Here is a 14136-nt window from a genome sequence, read left to right on the forward strand (position 1 = left end):
GTTGTTGTTCCTGCTGTTCTATGCATTTTGACTTCATGTTTGGCCATACAGGTCGTTAGACAGTTGGGTGGGTCATTCATGCATGAGTCTGGGTGCTGCATGCATGTGTTTGTGTCGGGATGTGCACCGCATATGGGTAGGGTTGTGTGCATGTATGTTTGATGGCCCCATCCATGAGATGATTTCAGGGTCACATTTGGGGGATTACCTCATGTTTGACAGTGCAATGTTTTGTGTGGACACTAACCTCCATCTGACGATGTCGGCACACTGCGCTCCATTTCGCCTACTGCCTCCATTGATTTGACCCCAATGGTGCTTGCACAGGTCTCCTCCCACTCCTGCAGTTTTATTGGGGATCCTCCAGCGCCTCCTGTGCCCATGGCTAGGCTCCAGTTGGCAGCCAGGATGCTGCGTACACGGAGGCATAGATCGTCCCACCGCTTCCGTACATCCTTCACAGTGCAGGGGGTGGAGCCCACCGCACTAACTTTACGGGCCACCTCTGCCCAGATCTCCTTCTTCTTGATTAGGGTGGGACACTGCATGTCATTGGCAAACACGACCTCTGCGTTGGCAGCAAGCGTGTCGGTTAGCATTATGAGCTCTTCATTTGAAAAGCGCTCCTTGCGCAGCCGCACAGCTCCTTTTTTTATGGCCTTGGGCATTCTCAGTGGGTCTGGGGATGATTTTGGAAAGCTCTGGTGTGGCTGCAGGTCCTGGGGGCAGAGGATGGCAATGGATTGTGTTTTTAAAGATGGCCGCCGTGCTCTTTCCCGTTCCTGTGCGAAGACGCTACTTCCGGTTCCGCTTATTTACGGTCACCGCTATTAGCGGTCACCGCTATTAGCAGTCACCGTTTTTGGCGGTAACCGCTAATGCCGTGTTGTAGGACGGCAGAAGGGCAATCAGCGCTTTCCTCTGTGCCGCTAAGGGTCTTTTCGGGGCCTTTTGCAGCATGGCGGTAGGGTCCTTACCGGCATGGCGCTAAGCTTGTGCCCGTGTACTCGTGATGCCACGCAATTAGCGGGCTGCTTCCTACACGGACACGTTATTAGCGCCATGCCGGTATGGACCGTTACTTACTGCCTACCGTGTAATGAGGCCCACTGTGTTTAAGACCCTTAGACCCAAAGCGTGGGCCTCATTACGAGTTTGGCGGTGGTGCCCGCCAAAATCGCTACCGGCCCCGGCACCCGCAAATGGGCCATTACCGGCCCATTACGAGATGAATGGGCCGGTAATTGCCCTTTCGCGGGTGCCAGTATGGCATGCTCCCCACCCCCATAGGGCAGAATGGGGTTGGGGAGCATGTTGGAAAATAACTGTTTTGTGATAGAAAGATGCTGGCCTGTACATGGGTAATGGGTACGACATTCATTAATCGCCAGGATTTTTTTTGCAGAGTTTTTTGCCGCCGATTTTTGTTCTAATAAACTCATGACCTACATAAAGGATGTTTATATGGTGTCACATGCTTCACCTTCTGGCTGATCACAAACCCCCAGCATACAAATTCGGAATAACATGCCATCCACCTGGAGGTTAGCAAAGCCAGCAGCCAAATTGGAAGAGTGTACAATGACTGTTGGAAAAACAACCAAGTTTACTGTATGTCACTCCTACCCAGCAAGAAAATGATGCCTATGACAATCCTAACATACAAATGCATAGTAGCATCATTAGAATGTGTTTTCAGTGTGGTGACTGGCAAAATCAGTGCATTGGAATGGTTTGACCAATGCATGATGATAATCCACTATTGAGAGCCCGGTAGTGTACAATTGACATGTGGCCCAATGAAAGGTGCTTGCATTAGTGCTAGAACCATGCAGACAAATTGTTTTGGCAATCTGTCACACAGCATGTGACATTCAGAGGACATAAGACCATTCCTCCCTTCAAGATGAGATCTGTCATTGTAGACAAGGCACACAAAGGACATGTGAGCATCACACGCACAAAGCACAGGGTGACAGAAGCATACGGGTTGCATTAGATGGATGGCAATGCGCAACAAGCTTCACACCAGACAAACATCACAACAGAGCATTGGAGCTCCAGAGGCATCTTGTGACAGAATATGACATGAGTTTATTGGCCTGTTGGATGAGATGGAACCTGGCACACAATGGGGGTCATTACGACCGTGGAGGTAGCCATGCCGCTATTTGCGGCATGGCTACCCCCATTCCAGTTACCGGGTCCGGGTTCCCTGAATGGGGAGTTACCGGGCCATTCCGACCTTGGAGGGCCCGGTATTTCCCCATTCAGGGAACCCAGACCCGCTACATCCCCATTCCCATTCGAGCCCCCATAGGGCTCAATGGGAATGGGGAGGATGCAAACAACGGGCCTGTTAATAACGGGCCCGTTGTTTGCATCCTGGTCTGCATGCGGGACCCGCTAAGGACGCCTGGTTTTACCGTGCGTCCCACGAGCAAACCTCGTAATGAGGTGGTTGGGGTTTAACGGGGCTGGCAGCTCTACCGGCCCTGTTATACCCCTACCGCCAGGGTCGTAATGACCCCCAATATGTTAGACTTAAGGCAGATTGCTTTTTCAAGTGGGCTGAACTTGATGTTATCCCCAGCATGACAGCTGAAGCAGTGATTGCTGTGTTGAAAGAGGTTTTCAGAAAGAACGGTTTTCCCAAGAGTTTGATAACTGATAACAGAGTTCAGCTAGCATCCCACAACATGGTGGCCTTTCTGGAAGAATGCAAACTACAGCAAATGAAGGAAGCCCTTGATCATCCACAAGCCAATAGATTGTAGAAAGGGCAAATCGATTAATCAAAGAAAGTCTTAAGTAGGTAGCAACCTCAAACAGGAGCTCCAAAGATACAGCGTTAAATGCAGTCGAGGTCTACAGATTGATATCCAGCACGGTCACAAGAGTGTCATTGTTGCATTTATTGAGAGGGAGAAGGCCCTACACCACTTTGAGTCTCTTGGATACCTGACATCAGAGAAGATACCAGCTTGGGAATAGAAGACAATTGTGCAGGTCAACAAAAAAGCAAATGAAACAGAAGCATCAGTATGACCAGCGCAGCCAGTAAAAGCTCTCAACACACATCAAAACGGCTGGGTTAAAGTGAAACGAACCACAAGAACAGAGGGACTCTGTCCAACTACAGTCGTCTCTTTCACCAATAGGAGAAAGGAACTAGGCCCTCATGGAGGACATCAGAGTCTAGATAACGGAAATGGGAGCCTTATATGAAAGAGGAACAATCAGCCAACAGGCAGATCTGAGTCACAAAAAGGGCAATGAGCAGTCACAGTACCACCCTCACAAGAGTCTGAGGAGGAAACCCCAGGCAACCATTTTTAAGAAAGTAGAGTACCCATAAAGTTCAAAGATTATGAACTTTGCAAACAAATCTTTCACTCTTCAGCTGTAGTGTAACGGGAAGTATCTCTGTAAAGCGCTGCATTGCTTCTAGGTCCACGCTCAATAAATACCATGATAAAAGTATCTAGTGTCTTCCATCCATGCGTCCGGTTTGTGTGCCACAGAGTTAGCGATGCGGGCGGGATAGGGAGTTTTTGCTGCAGGATATTTCATTGAAGTAGAATTATTTCAAGTTATTTTACTGGATTTTGGCCCATGTGGTGGGTGGGTTTGGGCTAATAACAAATGTAGGAGGGTTAAGGGGTGGGTGCGGGGCGCCCCCCCCACATATATTTGCAGCAAAATGTATCAGTAAAAAATGAAAAATTCGATTAAATATTTCCGCGCAGATCACATAGAATCATGCAGGGCACCCGCACATACCAGCACACTCTGGGGGAACACTAGCTCATAATTGGTTTAGATCACTGAGTGGCAAGTTATCTACCGCTGCTCAGTCCCAAAGCAACCTTTTGACAGCAACACCCTGCATCTTTACTCTATCACTGTGCTGCCTCACTACACGGTCAGAGCTGATTTGTGGTGAAACATTATTGGGTGTTATTCTGTCAGGAGATTCAGAGCTTCACCATTCCGTCTGTCAAACAGCCATCTGTGGAGTTGGGCCATGCACAGACCAGCAGTCACTCAATGATGTATCGCACTACCACCAGAGGAGGTTATGATTATGTATTGCACTTTCAGTAATTAGTTATTACGATACTAAGTGATGAAGCCGCAGGCCAGCAGTGACAGTCGCTTCTGCTTTGTGTTCGTGCTCTCCATAAATGTGTGTCTTGTGCATGAACGTCTCCCTGGTGGCCTGCCCTGCGGTGTCAGTGCATTACACTTCAAGGCCTCAACCTATGTCTCAATGCCACATACCTCATTCCCTTTGAACAAGTTGCTGTCCACTATGTATACAGTCCTTTTCATAATCATGAAACCTACTGGGCATTTTATTTTCCTTGCTGGTCTGGTCATGATTGCTGGCAGGGGTCTATAGACACTATTACGAATGCCATTCTGGCCGTGTCTTTCAGAACAGGCCTCTTCAACACAAGTGAAACAAGTCAGTTCTGCTGTGAGTGCCAGCCTGCCAAGTTATTACCATCAAGATTGTCTGGGTAATTTTGAGGTTCCTGACTCTGTATTACCGGGTCCAGTAAGTCCCTCTTGGGATTTTTTTGAAAAATTATTTCTCACAGGCGGAATCTGAACCATTTTTTAATAGTGCCACCCTCTCGGTCTGCCGCACCCTGCTATTGTCTCTGAGAACATGCCCACTTTTCTGAGTACTTGTTGGGGTGTACTTGGACATGTTAAGGTGGTGACTATGATTTAGTGTGATTTTGACCCAATCCCTTTCTGCCATCCTTGACGTTTGTGCGAAGTTGTACTGATCGTAATGTTAATTTCTCCTTTGTATATTTTAACTCTGCATAGGAGGTCATCTATGGTTACGGATTGCAAACTTCTCACATCTGGCAGCCAAGGCAGCATTGGACAAGAATGGTACCTCCTACCGGTCATGAGTTGGAAAGGCGAGTTGGAAAGACAAACCACTAGCAGCGAACCTATAGGCAGCTATCACTTCAATGGCGGTGAGGTACAGGTCTTTCCAGTAAACCAAAAGCAGTTGGAGTCTGCCCATGATGCAACAATTTGTACTTTCCACCTGTCCGTTGGTCAGGGATGATAAAGTGGCAACTTTGTGCATAATTATTTTATTGCTTCTTAGGAAATTATTCATCTCAGCGTACGCCAAGACTACTCCATTGTCCGTGACAACGTGTTTTGGCAGGCCTTATCTAACAAATATTTCCTACAAGTTGTTAATGACCATAGTGGTTGTAATATTAGGCATTAGGCATAACTCAATCCATTTGGAGGGACATTCCACAAGGACTTTCCCAAATCTGTGGTCTGGCTCATGTATTATCCACGCCATCCAGCTCTTATCCATTTTGCGAAAAGCCAAAAAAAAAAAAATGACGCAATTGATGTTATAATCTTAGTTCTCCAGTGACGCTTAAATGGACAAAGTTGCAAATGAAGTACGGATTGTACTTAATTTGTTAGTTTGTCACTTTGTTGTGAAGTGCAAAGTGTTAAGCTATAGAAAAATGAAGGGTGTGATGTCTGTTGTGACGCCAGCAATGAACCACAGGCGCATGTGAACCATGCTAAGAAAGGTGCCGAGCGAGCTTCTAACACAGATCATGAAGCATTTCAAACCGCAACTACACTCTCAACCAGAGAAATTGGAATAATGAGGCACAGCCTCGGTATCCAACTGTCCAAATCAAAACTGTCAGCAAGACAAAGTTCTCTGCGCCACTCGGCAGTTGCAGACTGACCCTGGTGTTGGCATGGTTATTACAGTCCGAGGCTGCCTCCTGCACAATGGGCCCATCGGGCCACCCGGAATGACAGGGTAATCTCACAACATGGGGGCTGGTGGCCCGGGGCCCCTAACCACTGGCGACAATGCTCAACGGACCCGCGTGCTGCTGCCGGCTTCCCCATGCTCAACCAACAAAAGGGTCAGTTGCGCCCTGGAGGGGGAGCTGGGCCTTGCCCAGCGCAGCCAGGGAGCTGCTGCCGGAGCACAGCGCTCGGCCCTCTGGGGACACATGGCAGCGCCGGCCTTCTTGGCCACTATCATCCGCCCCGCGAGGTGGGACGAAGCAGATGCATGCGGCTCCTGCCGCATTCGGACCGAAAGGAGAATCATATCCTCCCGCTTGGTGGGAGGGACACGTGAGACCCGCCGCAATAACATTTTAAATCTCCCACCTGGGGGTGATTGAGAGGCAGGGTTTCCGCCGCAAAGGAAAGAAAAAATTTAAAAGAAACTCCCACATGGGGAGGAGAAAAGCAGAGCGTCCTCGCTGCTTCACAAAATTATCTGCATCTCCTTTCTGGGTTTTGAGGGCGGCGCAGGCAACACTGCCGCCGCATTAACAAGCCAATGGGCCTCACTACTAGGAATGCGGTAGAGGGATACCGGCGCCGGTAGAGCTGCCGGCCCCGTTATCCCTCTACCGTCCCATTACGAGGTCTGCTGGCGGGTGTCGCTAAGGACGTCTGGTAAAACCAGGCGTCCTTAGTGGGACCCGCTAGCAGACCAGGATGCTAACAACGGGCCCGTCATTAACAGGCCCGTTGTTAGCATCCTCCCCATTCCCAATGAGCCCTATGGGGGCTCAAATGGGAATGGGGATGTACGGGGTCAGGGTTCCTGGAATGGGGAAATACCGGGCCCTCCAAGGTCGGAATGGCCCGGTATTTCCCCATTCCAGGAACCCAGTCCCAGTACCCGGTATGGGGGTAGCCACGCCACTAAAAGCGGCATGGCTACCTCCATACTCGTAATGAGGCCCAATAAATGGGTTTCATTACAAGTTTGCCGGTCCGGAAATAAGGGTGCCGGTAAGCTCACCGGCACCCTTGTTTCCGGACCGGCAAACTATGGCTTTGCCTGCCGGAGCTGCTTTGCACAGCAGGCATAGCCGTGAGGGAAGCACCATCACTGTTAACAACGGTGCCCGTGCTTCCATGTCCCCACTCCCATAGAGTCATATGGGACTCTATGGGAATGGGGATTAACGAAATTACTGGCACCTGCCTTCCCAGCCACAGGATTTGGAATAGCCCGGTGGCACTGGGAAGTCAGGCCCCTGTAATTTTTTACAGGTCCAACATAAACCCGCAGGCAGAACAGGCAGGGTTACAGCCGGACCCGTAATGAAGCCCAATGAATCTCCCACCTGGGGGATAGAAAGAGTGCAACGCCTACACCACTGCCACAAAACAAACGAATCAATAAATTCTGAATGAAAAGTTAACTCCTGCCTGGGGGAGCGCAGAGTGGCTGGGGCAGCTGCACAAACATCCATAAATCTCCAGCCTGAGAGAGTGGTGCTGCCTCTGCGGCACAGAGGAAACTCCTGCCTGCAGAGACATGCATTAACAGAAGTTGCTCATGCCTGGGGGTAGAGGACAGAAGAGCAGCCTGTACCTTGGCGTGCAGCCCAAGTACTCCTGCCTGGGGAGAGAGACACCAAGTGAAGGTGCTCTGGCTTTGTGGAGAGAGATACATGTATCCAAAGTACTCCTGCCTGGGGGACAGAAACACCAAAGAAAGATGCTCTGGCCTGGGGGGAGAAGTACATTGATTCAAGGAGTACTCTTGCCTGGGGTGGAAAGAGACACCAAGTGTGACAAATCAACTTCTGGGGCACCCGTGGTCCAGGGATGAATATCGGTTTCTAAACCATCAATCAGCCCCACACCTCTAGTTCACCAGAAGGGACAGCGTTGAGTCGGTTCCAGGATTCTTTGCTACTCCTGCAACAGAGTTTGAGATGGGACACAGCTGCAGGTATCAGGCGGCAGGCAGTTCGGCAAGTGAGGCTGGACGGATGGCTGTAGGCTGGCCTACATGGCAGCTCAGAGTCAAGAATCATCTCTGCTGGTTGGCAGATCTGGAAACCTGGTCGAGGCGTCTCGGACGACTTTAATGACCGCAGCGTGACAACAATCAGTGGTGCAGCCGGTCGCGGTGCGAGGGCTCGACTCTCTCAATCCTTCAAAGGTGGGCGCTGGTTGATGCTTGTGTTGCACTCGTTCTAGCTTCTTTGCAGCGCCTGTGTCGCCCTGGCAGACGGCCCAAAGCTGAGGTGAGTGTTTGCAGGCAACAGCATTGTCCTTTGTTCAGAGACTCTCTGGCACTTCCCACCTAGGAAGCTTTCTGGCAGAACCTAGCAGGGCATGCTGTGTGCTGGCTGGGTACCGGTTCCGGAGCTGCTCGACAGATCCTTTCAGTCTGGTATCTCCCTCTGTTCTCTGGGAGATGTTTAGAGGAGGGATTGTGCTCCCCTCTTTGAAATCCTGGTCTTCCTTCACTGGTGGAAGCTGTAAGGTAGACTGTACCTCCAGCCAGGGCCAATGCTGAGTTCTTGTTACACCTTTGCACCGATGGTCGCTCTGGCTGAAGGTAATTCAGTTTACCTTTAAAGCCCGTTTTTTCCCGTCCGATAAGGACAAAGTAGGTTATCTGATATCCCACTTGACAGGCCCTGCATTGGCCTGGGCGACTCCCCTAGTCACCTCGGGAAATGCCATTCTAGACTCATACACAGCCTTTACTAATAGCCTACGATCTATGTTTAGTAGGCAGGAAATTTCAGTTTCTACTCAGGAAAAATTACTAGATTTAAAGCAGGGCAATAAGGATCTCATGAGTTACGTGACTCAATTCAAACAGCTATCAGCCGAAACAGAGTGGCCGGATGATGGTCTTCTCACGCTGTTTCGCAGAGGTCTTTCCGAGGAGCTGAAGGACGAAGTCTCAAAGGTTCCTCGTCCCGCCAATTTAGCCGAGATGATTGCGCTCACGATGCAGATAGACTACCGTCTCCATGAGCGCTTCCAGGAGAAGAAGAAAGGGAAACCCTCTAAACCCTTCTCCGGTTCTCCTTCCCCTTTGTCTCGATCACAGATTCCCGACGAACCTATGCAAATAGGATTGGCCAGAGGCCCCTTGTCAGATGGAGAAAAAGAAAGACGAAAGAGTCAGGGCCTATGCATGTACTGTGGGGCTTCATCTCACGTGTTAAGGGATTGTCCCATCGTTCCTCCTCGTCGGACAAGGAATCCGATGCAGGGAAACGCCAAGACCCTGTCGTAAGGGGAACCACGGCAGGAGGTCCTGAACGGAGTTCCCCAAAAAGACTTGGTACTTCTCTTAAAGAGGAGATGACGGAACACACTATGTTAGTACTTCCCCTGCTCTTGAGATTACCAGACTTGGAGCTGCAAGGAGTCCCAGCATTAATCGATAGTGGAGCAGCTGGCAACTTTATAGACGACCAGTGGGCTGCAAAGTATGGAATCATTAGATCCGCCAAGACCTGTATAACCCCCATTCAGGGGGTGGATGGGTGCCCCCTCAGTTCCGGACCTATTAGAGAACAGACAACCCCTCTTACATGCCAGATTGCCGCCCACAAGGAGACGTTAGTCTTCGACTTGATCAAGACTGCTCATTTTCCCATTATATTGGGGTTACCATGGTTGCGAACCCATAATCCCTTCATAAATTGGGCAGCGGGAACTTTGTTTTTGGGTTCCGAATATTGTGTCTCCCATTGTCTTGCTCAATCCTCTGTTGGGATTCAAGCTCCTTCCATGATGGTTGAACCGAGTGAAGGCCCATCGATTGGGATGGTCAGTGAGATCCCGAGGTGTCATCAACAGTTCCAGTCCGTATTTTCTCAGCCAGAATTCCCTAAATTACCTCCTCATCGTCGGGATGACTGTCATTTGGATTTGTTCCCGGATCGACCGATACCTTTCGGCCGAATGTACATATTATCACAGCCGGAGAAAAAGGCTCTCAAAGACTATCTTCAGACTAATCTTCAAAACGGTCTTATAACTGAGTCCAAATCACCAGCCGGAGCCTCTTTGTTCTTTATTCCCAAGAGAGATACAGAAGAACTACGGCCATGCATAGACTATCGAGGGCTTAACAAGGTTACCATCCCGGATAAGTATCCCATGCCGCTTATCCCTGACATTCTTGAAGCCGTCCAAGGGGCTTCTCTCTATACCAAGTTAGATTTACGAGAGGCATATCATTTGATTCGCATCGCTCCTGGCGACGAGTGGAAGACTGCCTTTCGGACCCCATTCGGTCATTATGAGTATAGGGTGATGCCGTTTGGATTAGCTAATGCTCCTGCTGTTTTTCAGCGTTTTATGGACCATCTATTCGCCGATGTACTCCTTCACTATGTAATCGTCTACTTAGATGATATTCTAGTTTTTTGACAGAGTATAGAGGAACACATCGGTCATGTCAATTTAGTGTTAGACCGTCTTAAGGCCAACCAGCTATACTGCAAACTAGAAAAATGTGAATTTCACAAGAACCAGGTGACATATCTAGGGTTCGTGTTGTCTGCCCAGGGGATTTCAATGGACCCTCGGAAGATCTCGGCTGTTTTAGATTGGCCTTCACCATCAAACGTCAAAGAGATCCAACGATTTTTGGGATTCGCAAACTTTTACAGAAAGTTCATCCCAGGATTCTCCAAGACCGTGCTTCCCATCACCAGTCTTCTGAAGAAGGGGAAGACTTTCGTTTGGGATGACTCTGCGCAGAAAGCTTTTTCGGACCTGAAGAGCCTTTTCACGTCCGCTTCCATCTTGCTCACCCCGGACCAGTCTCGACCATTCATTGTTGAGACTGATGCGTCTCACCATGCTCTAGGGGCAGTTCTTTTGCAAGAAGACGAGTCAGGAGAAGAAAGACCAGTTGCTTATCTCTCCAAAACCTTCTCCACCTCGGAAATAAATTATTCGGTCCTCGAGAAAGAATTGCTGGCAGTTAAGCGAGCATTTGAGGAGTGGAGACATCTTTTGCTGGGCTCGGCCCACCAGGTCGAAGTTCGAACCGACCATCACAACCTCAAAGTGTTGCAACAAGCCCACACCACGAACAGTAGACAGGCTCGCTGGGCTCACTTTTTTGTACCATTTCGGATAGAATTTACTTTCCTTCCGGGAGATCAAAATCTTCGAGCCGACGCACTTTCACGAAAGGATCCTCCAATTAAAAAGTTCCACCCAGAGCCTTTCTTTCCTAAAGCTAAATTTCTGGCAACAGTGACTGATTTTCTACATACAGTCAAACAGGAAACTGCACGTCTGGATCCGATCTGCAGGAACTTACAAATGACTCATTCGCTTACCCAGGAGAAAGGATACTACTTTTTCAAGAATCAAGTGTTCATTCCGACCCCAACCCTTCAGAGAGAAGTCCTGTTCATGTGCCATGACTCCAAAGCAGTGGATATCAAAACACCCTTGAGCTAATTACTCGTCATTTCTGGTGGCCTGGTCTAACTAAGGATATTCAAGATTATATATCAGCTTGTACTATTTGTCTGCAGTCTAAGACTCCAAGGTGTCCACCTTTTGGTTTACCCACCTGCATGCCTATTCCGGACAAACCCTGGCAAGTCATTTCTACTGACTTCATTGTCGATCTTCCTTTGTCCTCTGGCTGCACCACCATTATGGTGACTATCGACTATTTCACAAAGATGGCCCACTTCACCCCTCTGCAGAAACTCCCAGGGGCTCCTCTAATGTCAAAGATCTTTATATCAGAAATCTTCTCCAGACATGGTCTTCCTAACACAATTGTGTCTGACCGGGGTCCCCAATATATCTCGCAATTTTGGAAGGGTATATGTCAAGCATTAGGGATCGATAGAGCCCTCAGCTCAGGATATCATCCTCAAACCAACGGACAGACTGAGCGCCTTAACCAAACATTAGAAACTTATTTACGTTGTTTTGTTTCTGCAGCACAAGATAATTGGGGAGAACTCCTACCCTTGGCAGAATATGCTTACAATAATGCCAGCCATTCGGCGCTAAAACCAGTCCTTTTTACTGTTCATATGGTTACCATCCATCCTTTGAACCTTCTATCTCAAAGTCCTCCTCCAGATGTCCTGGAATTGACAGTCTAATCGATGGCATTCAGAAGGGACAACAGCTCACTCGGATAGCGCTGCTAGCTGCCCAAGATCGAGCCAAGAGGGTAGCAGACCGCCATCGACAAGATCTGCCCTCCATTCAAGTCGGGGACGCTGTCTGGTTATCGGCCCGGTTTCTCCCGAGACATTTGGTGCCGTCCAAACTGTCGCCCAAATATTTTGGACCATTTCAAGTTATAGCATTGGTCGGTCCGGTAGCAGTCCGATTGGAGTTGCCTCCTTCTTGGGCCCGTCTTCATCCGGTCTTTCATGTCTCCCAGATCAAATTATCCATTAAGGATCGATTTCAACGCACCTCTGCAGTTCGTCCCCCTCCAATAATGACCGATACTGGTCCGGAATATGAAGTGGCAGGGATTTGCGACTCCAGATATCACCGGGGTCGCTTGCAATTCCTAGTGGACTGGAAGGGTTGTTCTCCTGCCGAACGGACATGGGAATTGGCATCAGGAGTACATGCTCCCTCATTGGTTCGACGCTTTTTCAGGCTGCACCCGGGGAAACCGGGTTATCCCCCCCGTAGGAGGGGGCATACTGTTACACCTTTGCACCGATGGTCGCTCTGGCGACAACATTGTGTGTATAATACGATGCCGCCTTACTCACCCAAGATGGCCGACGCCTCTGAATCCGTTTGTGCGGGCCACGGTGCAGAGGTTGCACGTTCTGTACTTTCACGCCGCGACGATCATGTGACTCCATATTTTCCAACCAGGAAGTTCAGCAGATGCGTCGCTACTCTCCAGATCGGCGCTTCGTAAGTTCGTTCCTAGCGAAAGTGGTTCATATCCCGTCCTCCTATCTTTAGCTTTCTGAAACTAAAATATCCTGTTCTACCTGCCCTTTTATCCCTTAGACTCTTTCCTCTCGTCAGTCCACTTGTCACCTCTCCTTTCTCTCGCCCAGGATCAGCCTCGACCACACCTGACTCCTTGAAGGAAGCCTGGCAGATTCGTCCCGAGAGTCCACAGTTTACTGTCACAGCAACACAGGGTTTTTCTTCCCCGGAGGGTTTTCCCTGGGGACTGTGGTTCCTCCGCAGCTGAAATAACTAACGGCTGGGAGGAAGCAGGGCTTCCCGGGAAGCTTTCACTTTCTGCATTGTTGCTGATGTGAAGTCTGCCCGCTGCCCAGGTTAGTGAAACTGCACAACGGGTTTTGTCTCAGATTGGGCACAGTGTAATAGTTCTTCTTTCCTGCTTCTGCTGAAGCCTTCAGATGATCTGCTAAGCGAGGGGCTCAGCCCTCTTTTAAAGCCAAATGGGCCCCACTGATTGGTGAAGGCTAAGCCTACCTTAAGGAACCAATCCAGGGTCCCCACAAACAATCTTCTGTTCTGTGTGAGGTCAGGACCAGAGTGCTTTGCAACAGGAAAGGTAAGGGTGACACCATGTACTCCTAAGTCCTACCCATTTTCCTGTCTGTTGTAGATTAAAGTGTCTCTCTGGTTAACTGAGTCCTCTGTGGCTCTTGATCAAAGCACAGGTCTCCTTTTAAGTTTGTGTTGAGAACAGACTTCTGTCTCCCTCAAATCACACACTTCGTCCCTCTGAAAGGGAGTTTGCCCACTGTAAACAGTTGTCCCAGATATAACATTCACTGCCCTTCGTACAGAGTGGTATGAGCTAGCTTCAAGTTGACACATTGCATATCAAAGAGGTGTTAGGTTTTCCTGGCCATTGTTAAGTTCTGTGACCAGGCCTACTCGCGGGGCTACTCCAATTAACTCTCATCAGTATGCGCCGCCACCCCACATAACATAGACAATAGAAAAGAGTGGATCCATGGAGCCTTTGATATTTAATTAAGCTGGCCATGGGAGGAGGAAGGTGTTGCCCTTCTCCTCTGGATGTTTTCGTGCACCCCTCATTGTCACCTATCAAATAAATGTGACAGGGAGGACTGTGCCTGTAGTCTGCGCCCCAAGAGTACCCTCAACTATTTGTTTGTTGTGCGGCGAGCATTGGAAAATGTGTGTGGATTAGCCCCACACATTTTTGAAGGTTGATCTCCCATCATTCCATTTCCGAAAAAAATCATCAAAAACATCCCAGGTGAGCGTACACTGCCCATGCGGATGGTCGAATCCCACACAGCAAGTCAAGGTGCTCCAGCCTGGGGAGGAGAAGTACATTGATGCAACAGGGACTCCTGACTG

General features: G+C 49.3%; 1 long non-coding RNA gene across 1 annotated transcript in view; it reads right to left on the reverse strand.

The window, feature by feature from the left end:
* The window catches only part of LOC138521118 (uncharacterized), a 60736-nt gene extending 54495 nt beyond the window's left edge, over nucleotides 1-6241 (reverse strand). The window contains exon 1 of the long non-coding RNA XR_011282946.1: nucleotides 6199-6241. This is a non-coding gene — a long non-coding RNA (uncharacterized lncRNA). The remainder of the gene's footprint in view (nucleotides 1-6198) is intronic.
* Nucleotides 6242-14136: the final 7895 nt, after the last annotated feature.

The sequence above is a fragment of the Ambystoma mexicanum genome, chromosome 13, assembly GCF_040938575.1.
Source record: "Ambystoma mexicanum isolate Mex_15411 chromosome 13, UKY_AmexF1_1, whole genome shotgun sequence".
NCBI classification, from domain to species: Eukaryota; Metazoa; Chordata; class Amphibia; order Caudata; family Ambystomatidae; genus Ambystoma; species Ambystoma mexicanum.